Source organism: Hydra viridissima, unplaced genomic scaffold (assembly GCF_058129835.1).
Source record: "Hydra viridissima isolate aposymbiotic clone 2 unplaced genomic scaffold, HvirCarnegie_v1 scaffold_11, whole genome shotgun sequence".
NCBI lineage: Eukaryota > Metazoa > Cnidaria > Hydrozoa > Anthoathecata > Hydridae > Hydra > Hydra viridissima.
In genome coordinates this window covers 9,903,888-9,917,822 of record NW_028324310.1, presented here as the reverse complement: position 1 = coordinate 9,917,822, position 13,935 = coordinate 9,903,888, and the positions used below count along the sequence as shown (strand labels likewise).

General features: G+C 32.8%; 1 pseudogene; it reads left to right on the top strand.

Annotated features, from left to right (window-relative positions):
• The first annotated feature begins 2,796 nt into the window (after positions 1-2,796).
• Positions 2,797-6,404, top strand: LOC149882097 (uncharacterized; annotated as a pseudogene).
• The last annotated feature ends 7,531 nt before the right edge of the window (positions 6,405-13,935 follow it).

The following is a 13,935-nucleotide window of genomic DNA, read 5'->3' as shown; positions in this document are numbered from 1 at the left end:
AGGATGCTTTTCCAGGCTTAACAGCTCTCTCGTCTTTTTGTTTTACGTTGACTGTCGGTTCCTCCACCATATTTTGTTTTATATTGACTGTCGGTTCCTGCATCATATTTAATCAGATTCATCTGTGTTCATTTTTTAAACAAACTGCCGATCATATTGAACAGACCACGCTGGACGAGTTCAATCAACATGCTGAACGGTGCTCAACATCAAGGTCAACGGAGCTACACCTAAACTGAAACGGTGGTATACTTCTCCCAAAAGAACACATAGAGCATACTGCAATATTGGGTTATTATCGAGATCAGTTTTAAGGGCAGCATGATCACCCACGGGAAAGAGTCTCTTGACAAGACCTGTGTGTGCTAATGTTGCCACTTGGTTTAGCCCGGCACCCATGCTCCTGTCCATCCTTGCGGTATATTTCGTGTACACAACAGTCACCTCCTTCGGATCTATCTTGTTAACATTGTCATGCGTCAGTTTCCTCCCGATCAGTTTTTACTACTTCCACTGCTAACAGCAGCGGCAAACCGACTACAATTGAGCTCTACAAAGCTGTCTTTGCTGGGCTCTGGACTGACCTCGATAAATGAATCCGAGTATTCTCCAAGCACTCAGCTGATCTCTTATGAGTCGGGCGACCGCCGCATATCTCTGGGCGATGATCCTTCGGCTGTGCTTAATGTGGCGCCCGCTATTGGCAATCTTGCAGAGCGGGGAAATTCGGGAATTAATTTTTTTTTTGATGATGAAGTCGTCGATTATGAAGTCTTGTTCCACTCCAGCGTGGGGTAAATCAAAATTTTAAGGCGTCGGGTCGGCGATCAAGCATATGGATGTAGAGCTCTGTCTTACCTGTGTTTGTCGCATCGAAGCAAAGAAGATGACCTTCTATTAAGTTTACCATTCCAATTAGCAGTGTTCATAATTGAACACCACTAACTGGAATGGTAAACTCAATAGAAGGTCATCGCTTAGGGAACGAGACTAAAGATGAGATTGAAGGTCATAACAAAGCTATCGAGGACTCAAAAAGGAGCAGCAAGACCACGCAAAGAAGGGCCTAGAGAAGTGCGCATGAAACTTTTACCGCGGAGTAAAAAACGAATATGAGATTTTCACTCCCAACATTTTAATTTTACTCTGAAGTTATTTTTAGCGAAATTGCAAATAAATAAGACATGCACGCCAGATTTGCTGATATATTTAGTAGAGTGTCCCACTTTTAACCTGACCAAAAAAAATTCAAATGCACCCTATCTCAATCATCCTTATTTGGTCCCAGGACACAACAAAAAAATTACTAGGTCTCCAAGTCAAGGCGTTCCAGAACTAAGTATTTTCAACTATTCCCCCCCCCCCCCCCATCCCTTTCGGTGCCTCTAATTTATGAATTGAATAGCAGAAAATTGTCCATTTTACATTTATTTTTGTTCTGAAAAAAAAATCTTTCCTTTAAGAGTTAATACTTGTACAAACTTGTCATTTACAACAATTAAAGGCAATAAAGTTAAAAATCACATTAAAATTACATAAAATCACTTTTTTTCATGTCTTTTCCAACCTCTTTTTGGTTTATTTGCATGGAATCTTCTAGAAGACCTTTGTCATGACTTCCAGCCACAAGTTAAGATGTCTTATTTTAGACATAAAATGATATTTTTTTTTATAAAAATTGAAATATTATGTCTTGGATGATTAAAGTCAGATTCAAATATGTTGTTTTAGCAATATTTTGCCATTCTTTTCGTGGCATTAATGCTCTATTCAAATTACTGCTTTTATGTAAAATATTATAAAACCCTTTCATTTTACACTTTTCAGATTATTACGATTTTCTTAAAATATATAATGGCCGATGATGGTGATGGATTTCCTAGTTAATCTCCAAGGACTAGAAATGGTCAGAGTACTGTAAGAGAGAAAAATGAGGAGAGCTCCTTGGTAACTACAAGTGTAGAAGTCTTCCTCCAATGAGATATACCTCTCTTAGGACTAAGAGGGATTGTCAGCCAGGAGCCTCAGGTACATCCTTCAACATAAGTTTAGCTCCACAGAGAACTAATAGGTGCAAAAGAACAATCAACATACTTCAGCATCCATTACATATGTTTGTACCAAACAGGTAATATTTTTAGATTTAACTAAAATAATGAATTGGAAAGCTTTTTTTAGGTGAAAAACTTTTGAAACAAATATGTAAAGACTTTTACATATGTTTAGACTACCCACACTGGGAGAAGCTTGTCGTCGAATATATTGGCTCAGGTCAAGTAAGAATAATCAAAACGCAAAACTATCCTGTGCACAAAAGACAATGTCAAGATCCATGCTTTGCATTGGAGGGGAGTGTACAAAAAGTTACAAGGGAGAATTTACTGCAGTATGCATTCTGAAAGAACTGCTTAGTATTTGGGACAAGGGTGGGTTTGATTCAAGATTTCGGGTTACAGAACAAGTAGTGTAGAAGAAGCTTGAGAAATTTTATGGACGCTACAAGGTACTGTGTAGTCTTAGAACAAGGTATTGTGTAGTCTTTCCATATGGAAATAAACAAGATGAAAGAAGAGCAATATAAAACAAAAACAGAGTCTTATAAAAGAAGCGAACTGTGTTTTTCCTGTTTTTAACGCAGACATCTTAAAACTTTTAAGAGATGACGAAAATAGAGACAAGCAAGCAAAGACAGAAGATATTGAGTTCCTGAAGAGAGCATTCAAAGGTGAAATGGTTAAGTTTGCCACTGGAAAAGACAAGTCTTACCAAGAAAAAATGGTAGACGGAGAAAAACAAATGTTAGATATGATAGAAAGTATGTGTAGAGAAGAACCACATAAAAAAGAAAAACATGAAATATCAAAGAAAAAAGCTATAGAGGACATAGAAAGGATAAAAGATTTTAAGATAGAATTATCTTCAAGTGGTACGAGTGCCACTGATACTGACAGTGAATTTGAGCCTTATCAAAAAAAAAAGAAGATCAGTAAAGATAGAGTTTACATGGAGCTTTCAATGAATGATGTTCTCGACTAGTGGGCTCTTTTCTTGACTAAGTTCAAGATTGGTGGTGTTGATCTAAATACATTTTCTGTATCAAAGAGTAGTCTACATAGAAACAAAAAGATTGTGATTGAAAATGAAGCTAGAATAGCGAGAGAAGAAAATCTGGATAAAGTTCGGGGTTTAAAGGCCGTCATTCATTTTGATACAAAACTGGTCAAACACTACCGAACTGTCCAAAAAATGTCTAAAACTGTAGAAAGGCTTGCTCTCAGTATAACATCCCCCCAGGTTAATCAACCTTTAGATTTCTTGCTAGGAGTTCTAGAAATTGAGTCATCTAAAGGGCAGGACTAAGCTATTCAGAGCATATTAGAGTATTATGAGCTCACTGACCAGATAATTGGTTGTAGTGCAGATACAACGGCCTCTAATTCTGGAAAATACAAGGGGGCAACTAAGTGAATTTGGTGGATCTTGTATTTAAAAGACCTGTGCTTCGGCCGCCCTGTAGGTAAATATTTTGATGTCATACTTTAAAAGTTTATTGCACTAAACTGTTGCAATATTATTACATTTTGTATCTTTTTAAAATTGATCTTTAAAGGCACCATATATCTGAAAGGCATATTTCTTATGCAATGGATTGTATTCAAGAATCAAATAAATCTCCATCACGTGCAATATATAAAGATTTTCAAACAATCTGACCAGAAATAGGAGAAAGAACAAATAATGTTGATCAGTTGCTGTTTTTCAATTATGGAAGAGAGGAGGATATGGTAGGTACTGATTTTCATAGAAAGGTATTAGATACTAAGAACTTCTGCATAACAGCCCTAAAACAAGACCGCTTTCAAAGGGGAGATTATAAAGTTCTTTGTGAGCTTATAGTAATGTACCTCAGGGGCCATGTACCTGGTTTCCAGTTCAAACAACCAGGTGCCCACCATCAAGCAAGATTCTTGGCTGGTAGTCTATACTTGCTTACAATGCAGTTGACTTCAAAGATTAATTGAAAGTTGAATAATAGTGAGAAAGATATGATCGAACTGTCAACTGACTTTATTGTCACATTTTACGGAGCATACTTTTTAAAATCTCCTATGGTGGCCCAGGCTCCGTCACATGATCTGGATGCTTTTAAGCTAGCTTACGAAATGATGAGCAATAAGCTATATATATCCAAGTACGGTCCCCTGGAAAAGCTGCTCCATGCAAGCCTGGTCCATCAGAGTTTGAACTTGACTTGCATGGAGCAGCTTTCCCAGGGGACCATACTTGGATATATATAGCTTATTGCTCATCAGACATTTTCAACATCAATGGAGAATTTAGCAGTAGTAAATGACAGGGCTGAGCACCATATAAAACTCGTTCAAGATTTTGTGGCTAAAAGCCATGAAGAAAGTCTTCTACAGGATACCATGCAAGTTGTGCAAAAAAAACGAAAAGAGGTTGGAAAAGACATGAAAAAAGTGACTTTATGTCAATCTATGTAAAAGATATAGAGTGAAACCGCTGTTACCGCCAACGAGAGCAATTTTACCGAGCTTTAGAATTGAAGATATCGAACCGTTTACGGTTACTGGTGTTGACTTTGCCGGTCCGCTAAAGTAAAAAGCGGCAGAAAAGTGGGTTGAAAAATGTTATGTTGCACTGTTTACTGCGCATGTACAAGAGCTGTCTGCCTTAGACTTTGTCATGATCTATCGGCAGGAGTATTTCAGAGAATTTTAAAGGAATTTGTCGCAAAAAAAGGACTACCACAAATGATGATTAGTGATATCGCAAAGACATTTGTGGCAACAGGGATGTGGTAAATATCACTTAAGAAGGATGAAAATCTCGCAAACTATCTTGCTACCACAGCCATAAAATGGACGTTTAATTTATCAAGAGCGCCGTGGTGGGGAGGTTTGTTTGAAGCATTAATTGGAATAATGAAGAAAAGTTTGTCAAAAACAATCGATAAGGGCATCCTAAGCTTCTTTGAATTTGAAGAAGTATTGTTGGATGTGGAATGCGCAATGAACAATAGGCCACTTTGTTACCAAGGTGACCAATTCTATAATCAAGTATTAACGCCAAATGTATTAATGGAGACCTGCAGTTTTGGTTGAAGAAGATATCGATTTAATATCAAGGGACAATTGCACGCTACGTAGAGTCAAGCTTGTTAAAAATTGTAAGAATCACTTAAGGAAAAGATGGATGAACGAGTACGTGCACGCAATGGAAGAACGACAACAAGCAAGGGAAAAGAGAAACAACGTGAAACTCCCAGGTGTCGGAAGTATAGTGCTCATTAAAGACGATGTGAGGGACAAGGCACTTCTCAACATCGGCCGAATTGAAAACAACATTAAAGGGAGCGATATAGTTATTCGCGGCTTTAAAATACGCCTGGGAAATGGTTATGCAATTGAACGACCAATTCAGTTGGTGTGTGACTTGGAAATGGATTGTGGGGCAGAATGCGCAATCGAATCGGACGAGAGTTTGGAAACCAGAGCCGAAGAGGATACGTTGAAAAGAAAAACTAGACTGGCGAAATTGAATGCAAGACAAAAGATCAATTACATTATGGAAGACGAGATGGAAGATTAAAGCCGAAGTCTTAGCTTTAATCGGGGGAGGGTGTCGTAAATAACGTCTTCGAGATGTATTTAGCGTGTGTGAAGGTGTTAATGTTTTGTAGGTGCTAATGTGTGTAGGTGTTAATGTTTATAGGTGCTAATGTATGTAAGTGTTAATGTATGTAATTGTTAATGCATTAAATGTGTGAAAATGACGCGATTGTAAAAGTGTATAAAAAGAGAGTGTTTTTTGTAAAATGTATTGATTTGATGTCAGATGTAAAAAATATTATCAGGTTCCAAAAAGTGACTCTTTAGTGTCTCAGGGAAGGCCTAAATAATTCCCCACACCGTTATAGCTAATACCTGACCCCACAGCTAGCTATTCTTTCAATAGCAAATAGACATTTAGAACTGAGGGAAAGAGCAGGACTAGCTCAGAAGCTGCTAGGTTTCAATTGTCCGCAGCCTGATAATTTTAAACGGAAGCAACCTAAATCTCCAACTCATGAGGTGCCTATGTCAGTTTTGTCCGACTTCATCTCTAAAGACTCCTGGCTGCTCTTCACATACCTAGGTATAACTACAGGAGTAATCAATACAAGGATAAAGGATAACTTTGAAAATGATTCCTACAGACACTTTCAAGATCAGAGGGAGAATCTAGCAGTAGTAAATAACAGGGCTGAGCGCCATATAAAACTTGTGCAAGATTTTGTGGCTGAAAGCCATGAAGAAAGTCTTCTACAGGATACCATGCAAGTTGTGCAAAAAAACCAAAAAGAGGTTGGAAAAGATATGAAAAAAAGTGACTTTATGTAATTTTAATGTGATTTTTGACTTTATCTGTCTTTAATTGTTGTAAATGACAAATTTGTACAAGTATTAGCTCTTAAATGAAAGGTTTTTTTTTTCAGAACAAAAATAAATGTAAAATGGACAATTTTCTGCTATTCAATTCATAAATTAGAGGCACCGAAAGGAAGGGGGGGGGAATAATTCCATGGACCTCGCATATAAAAATACCTTGTACTGGAACCCCTTGACTTGGAGGCCTAAAGGTTTTTTTGGTCTGTCCTGGGGCCAAATAAGGATGATTGACATAGGGTGCATTTGAATTTTTTTTGGTCAGGTTAAAAGTGGGACACCCTGATATTTAGTTATTTAAAATATAGAACGTATCCAAAAGAAGTTTTAAATAAAGGTGATAAAGCCAACTTTAGAAGACAAACAAAGCCATTTATAGTCATGATAATGAATTATATCATTTAAATAAAGCTGCGAAGGTATTCTTTTACTTCAAAATGTTTTAAACAATTTTGCCATTTTTATCCTATTACAATCTACTTACCAGATAAACAAAAACATTTTAATTCCAAAAGGTAATATAAAGCAAATAGGAATATATTTAACACAACTACCAGAAGTTAATGGTTAGAAATATCTGGTTTTATTAGTCGACTACTTCAGTAAATGGGTCGAAGCAGAAGCACTTACTAATAAAACTGCTACAACTGTGGGTTTTTTTTTGTTTGTTTGTATAAACAGATATGCCGACATGGTTGTTTCGAAGTTCAAATAAATGACTAGGGTTATGAGTTTTTTAATAAATATTTATAAAGAACTTTACTCAAAAACAGGAACAATTCAAAGAATTACGAATGCATATTATCACAGCCGCCGAGAGAAACTTCGGGTCTTGGGGAAGTTTACTTAACGTGTCCTCATTATGATTAATCATATACCCAAGACTGCTAGAAGTGTGCTCTGGCCGTTTAAAAATAAAAATGAAAATTAATGAAATCTTTTAAGAACTAAAGTTAAAAAAAATGGTGTATAAAAAGTAATGTTAAACACTTTTCATATTAGAGCTGTGCGAGCCTTTCGACTCACAAACAATTTAACAACTTCTTCAAAATTAATTTTCATAGCCATTTTGATTTAAATAGATAAAAGTCCAAAGTCATTTAAACGATTTTGTGTCATTCTTGATTTTAATACGTTTTTTATTCTTTTCAACATACTAAAAGATTTCTCTGTTTGGGCAACTGTCACTGGAATTTTTAAAAATAGCCTTATTGCAATTATGTTTGGAAACAGCACATCCCAGTTTGTTTTTTTTTATTCAATTTAATTATTCAACAGGCTGAAGAGAAATATTTTGCATATGTGCATCACAAAATGATTTTAAATGAAGCATTTCATCTCTAAGATGATCATCGATATCATTTTCATACATTTTGTATTTCTTGATCATTTAAGTCACGGAACAACCATAATATATTTAATAAAGAATCTATTTCTTTTGCTGCATTAAATATTCTTATCATATTTCTCATGATTCTATTCATGAAAACATCTAAAACATTAATTCTAAATTCTTTTGTCGGCGTCCTTTTTAACTCGTGTGCTGTTTTTTCCTTTTAGTAAACTTTTTCCTGATAATTCTGTGTTTATGTGTAAAGATATGCCCAACAATCATTTAAAATAGTATTCCAACTATCTCTTAAAGTATTTAACTCAGTAAAAAAACTTGACAAATTGGTTATTACTACATAAGTTGTTGCATAACGAGCTTGTAAAACAGTATTTCTGTAATTTATAGCTGCAAGAACTTTGTGTCATACATTGCTAGTAATGAGCATTTAAAAGGTTCTATATATTTATTTTTTATTTCGTTAAGATCTAATCGAGTTTCCGAAGTTAAGTCTATTGCTATTTTAATTTCATTAACTTATTCAGCAAATACTTTAACACTCTCAATTCTTGCAGACCAGGGTGTATATGACATAGTGTGCAAAGAACGTCCAGTATATTTTTTAATATTTTCCGTCTTTGTGTGCTAGTACTATATATGTTGTATAATTTTTGTATATGATTCTGCTGCATGAACACCACAGAAATTTAATTATGACATGCTCAAGGAGGAATTACTGCCAATACATTAATTTGCAAAATGCGAGCTTGTCATGGCGATACAGGTTATTATAGGCCTTCCCACCGCGTATCCGTATTATTGACTGGGGACAATCTTACAGAAAATATAAAAATTGGCTAAAAGAATTAGCGAGCTACATTATTTTCAGTTAATTTACTAAATTGAAAAGGAACTGTTTTATGCACAAAGTGACATTCATACTCATTTATTATGGCAGCCTTAAATAGGAAAACATCACGAAGAGCGGGACTACAAAACGACATAAACGAAATCAATGAGGAAATTAAAACAAATTTGTAAAAGAATGGTGATAATTTAGTTACTATAAGAGGATTAAGAAACTCATTAAGTAGCACTTTGTTAGAAATTAGAGAATTCGAGGAAAAGATTATTAATTTAAAGGAGCCAGACGACTTAGCTAAATTTATTATTCAGTCCAAAAGTTTTGTACATCATTCTAATCAAATTTTTTGGAAAATTGATTACAAAATGAATTTTCAAAAAGTGTCACCTAATTCTCAATCTGTTAGTTCACAAGGCATCTCATTTGAGGTGGTAGTATGGTTAAAAATATCAAAACTTTTCATTTTTTTGAAAAAAACTTTTCTTGGGATTTTCATTTAAGCTGAAAACGATGGAATTCTTTATCATCCAATAAAATCTATATACAGCTTTCTATTTTTCATTTAAAAAATGGTACTATGAAGTATTGCTCCTTGGCAATGGCATATCAACAAGATAAACATCATGTATTGATTTCTATTGAACTGCTTTAAGCAAGCATTTTCTATAGAAAGTTTTTAGAAAATACTAAGTGATATTTGGTTTCTTTTTTTGCCTTAAAAACTATAAAACCAGCATTTAAATATGCTGATATTAATTCATTTTTTGTCCTATTTATAAAGTAACTTAAGGTGGTACACGAGGAACAAAAATGACCAAAAAAAATTTTTTTTGATTTTTTTTTTTTCTAATTTTATGAAAGATTGACCCTTTAAGTTGACTTTTAAAAAAAACTTTCGACATACTTGTTTAAATATATAGCTTAACTTTGACCTACTTGAGCCCCACTATCATATAAAACTCCCTAACAACCTCATAGCAAAAAACTTTTAACTTGTTTTGGAAGTGATTTTGGACTTGTTTTTTCAATAGCAATTATGAAAGCATTAAGTCATCAAGAAAGAATTGCTCTTGCTTTCCCGGTCTAAACTTGTAGTTTTTTCTCGCAATCAACAAGTCACTAAATAGCAATAATTTTCTCTTCTAACTAACTCTCCCTTTTTACAAATTTTCTCCTTTATATATACCCCATGCTTTTCCCAAAATATCCTTCCACAAACCGTCATAAATCACCACAAACACATATTTACAATTCTTATTGGTAAATCTATTAAAGCTATTAAATCCCTAACGTCATCAAATGTTCTAGAACTTTCCGAAATTACAAAACTGCATTGATAAAAGTCACAAACCCTATTAAACAGAGCACAAACATTCTTGTTGTTTATTTGATTTTTTTTTGTTAAGATGTCAAGTAAAAAAAATTTATCTAGAAAAGTTAAAAGAAAATGGAACGGATGTCATCCTAATAAAAATTATTCTACTGTTCAGCCTTTAATATCTCCATCTTCTCAGTGCTAAGAAAGTAATTACTGACAATAGTATTAAAAGTTTTGATGATAAACAAATTGATAACTATTTCGTTTTGATTAATTTTACCATATTAAAAAGTTTGATTTCAAAAACAGTTTGTCAGTGCTGTTATTCTCCTCTTTTAATTGAAGATAAATTAAGTCACAGAATGGGTTTTTCTCATTTACTCAACATGAACTGCTCAGCTTGTGGCTGGTCTACGTGTAATTACACTTCACTAAGAGTTTTATCAAAAAATAAACCAGAAAAAAGTAAAAAAAAAACTTTTGAAGTAAATATGCGTGCAGTTATTGGTTTTCGAGAAATTGGTTGTGTTAAATGTACTAAAGTATTATGGTTTAATTGGTTCAGTAACTTGTAAAAAATCAATTTTAGCAAATATTGCTCGTGTTAATTGAATGAATTTAAAATCGAATAATGAAGGAAAAAATAGGAGAAAATCTTTAAAACCAAATAAAATGGTTTTCCGTGATGCTGAACAGGATAAGAAAAAAGAATTTTATGTAGCTGGTGGTTTTTAGTAGTTTTAACACTTCAAAATGATCTATTCTTTTTTATTTCTTGTTTTTTTTGCATAAATGTTTTTTTTAGGGTTTTTTAAAATTAAAACATGATAACTTAAGTACAGTTTATGTTTATGAGCTGAAATTTTCAGGAAATGTTTATTTAATATTGATGCTCCGGTTGACCCATGGGTTTTTCTTGGATTTGGTTAGATAAAAAGTTATTGCTATAAATCTATAGAGGAAGTCAAAAATTTCAATTTTTTTAGTAAATTCGTGATAAAAAGAGTAATTTTCAAAAAATTTAAAAATGCATGGGTTAAACGGTATATAATAAGTTGTTTTATAACTGTATCGGTTATCCATAATCTTTTCACTAGATAAAGATATTATGTTTTGAAATACAGCCTTTGTTGTTCTTTTTTCCGCCATTATGCATTTTTAATAAGTTTTAAAAATTATCTTTTTAAATAAAATTAATTAAAACACTTTATTAAAACAAGTTTTCATCAAAAAGATACATTTTATATAATATTTCACAGTTTCGTTTTTTCCCTGGTGTACCACCTTAAAAGCAAATGTTCTGCATTTCAGTTATTGGTGTTGAATATAGCCTGAGTATAATCATTTATTTTTTGTTTTTAAATAACTTAATTTTGATTAAAATAGATATATTATTTCTAATTGTTAAATATGAAAACTGATGCTTTGAGGAGAAGAAAAATTAGGGCCTCAAGAGTGTTTAAAAAAAGAAAAAGCACTTCTACAAAATCAAGTTTGCCCATTTTTTCACAAAATGAAGATACTTTTGTGAGTAAAGAAATGTCATTAATTGAGAGAAATGCTTTAAGCATTTTACCTAACTTTACAACATCAACCAGCAATGTTATTGCCAATAATAAAGCTGTAAAAAAGTTTCAAGTAAAACTTCTGAAAAATCCAGTAAAAAGGTTTCATGTAAAACTTCTGAAAAATCTTTTGATACAAATCTACGTTCAGTATCTAAAGTCTAATTTCAGATATTACTGTTTCTTGATGATACATGGTAGAAACGAGGACGTAACTCTTTAAATTCTATAGTAACTATTATTACAGTTGATACAGGAAAATGCCTTGACTATCGTGTTTGCACAAAAAAATGTAAAGCTTGTGAACTCTGGGAGGATAAGTTTAACTCTGATGAGTATATAGAGTTTATGCAAAAACATAAAAATGACTGTCACCTTAATCATTTTGGATCTGCTGGATCTATAAAAACAGCAGAACTTGTCGTTTATTTTAATGCTTCTGTTTTAGAAAGAATATTAAGAAGTGTAAATTATCTTGAGGACGTTGATTCTAAAGTATTTTTAGACATTCAAGAACAGAATCCATATGATGGAAAAGAATTAACCAAACTTGAATGTGGAGGTCATATTCAAAAAAGAAGTGGAGCAAGACTAAGAAAGTTAAAAGCAACTAATAAAAGCTTATTAAGTGATACTAAAAGATTAGGGGATGTTGGTCGTCTTACAGAAAAAAAAATTAACATGTTATAAAAATATTTTGAAATTGCAATTCGTCAATTCTGTGGGAAGTCTGTAAAACAACGTCGGAACCAAATTAGGGAAAAACGAAAAGGTTATAGAGATCAACATGAAGAAAGAGAAGGAATAGCTTATGGTTCTGGAAGTTTTTATTAGTTTTACTTTCTTTTAATCTCCCAATTGATATAGCTATTTAATTTAAAAATTTAAATTTGGTAATTGTAATTTTTGCTTTTTAAAAATACTTTTTTTAAATTTAAAATTTGTCTATTTTTCTAAACAAAGATATTAACTTCTCTATGTACTTGAAAAGTTAAGTAAAACTCATAGAAAACTTAGTTTACTTCTGCTAAAACAATGAGAAGTGACTACAAATCTTTAGAAATAAAATGGGAGTATATTTGAAAATTTAAATTGCTTTTTTAATTGCTTATAGTCTGAAATTGCTGATTTCTCAGAATGCCATTTTTTAGCATGCTGCGATTAATAACTTGGGAACTACTTATTATGATGCTTTAAAACTTTTTACATTAGTAATAACATATATGATGAACTCATTGAAGCAGTATATTTCTTTGACATTACTTTTTTGCAGAGTTATGGGCTCCAAAAGGGGGCTGCTTTGGGGTAAATTTTAACCCATTAGTTGTATGTACTGCATCTCCTTGGTGCTTTAAGCTAACTTTATAATTTCGGTTCCATGAGTTATTTGATATAAGTAAACACTAAAAGCTTGAGTTTTATAGCATCTACCATTGTCTCAATATACATCGCAGCTCCTTTTGACTTTTTAAGATTTCGTAACCTAAAACATGGGTCCAAATATGAAATTTTAATTTACGCAGTTTTTTAATAATTTCTGAAGAAATAAATACTTTTTAATTAAAATAAACGATTTTAGAATTTTGACCATATTACCATCTAAACTATAATTTGCCTAAATTAGAAATACAAACCTTTGACAGAAACCCTATAAAATGGTATTCCTTTTGGGACCAATTTAATCCCACCATTAATCGAAGTTATTCCTTAAGTGAAATAGATAAACTTTCATATTTATAAAAATATTTGCTTCATGCTCCTCTATCAGCCATATCAGGTTTAACATTATCAAATGAAAACTATAAAGAAGCAATTGATGTTTTAAAGCAACGATATGCAGACCCTCAAGTGCAAGTTACTGAACATATGAAAGCTTTGTTAAAAGTTCGTCCTGTGACATCAATGGATAATCTTGAACAATTGAGGAAGCTTTATTACGAGATTGAAATCTCTATCAGTAATCTAAATTCATTAAAAATGGACATTACTTCATATGGTTGTCTATTTATACCTATTCTTAATGAAAGAATATCTGAGGAGTTGAAAATCCTTATTTCAAAAAAGTTTGGTGATAATATTTGGTTGTTAGAAAAGAAGTCACCAATTTTAATGAAGAACTTTTATTCAAAGAAAGACGTCAAAGTCTTCATGGAGAAAAGGAGCAGAAACGAAAAATTGTGAGTGGAAACATTCGATTTACTACCCAAAATTTACATGCCCAAGGAGGTCAAGAATATAATAAGTGTTTGTATTGTCAAGATAAACATTCCTCAACTAAATGCTGTGAAGTCACCAATATTGAAGCAACTCGTGTAGCCACTCTAAGAAAGTTAAAAGAAAAAGTATTGCAGAAGCCGTCAATAATTATAAGATTTGAAACATTTAACACTAGCAGATAGCAGATAATA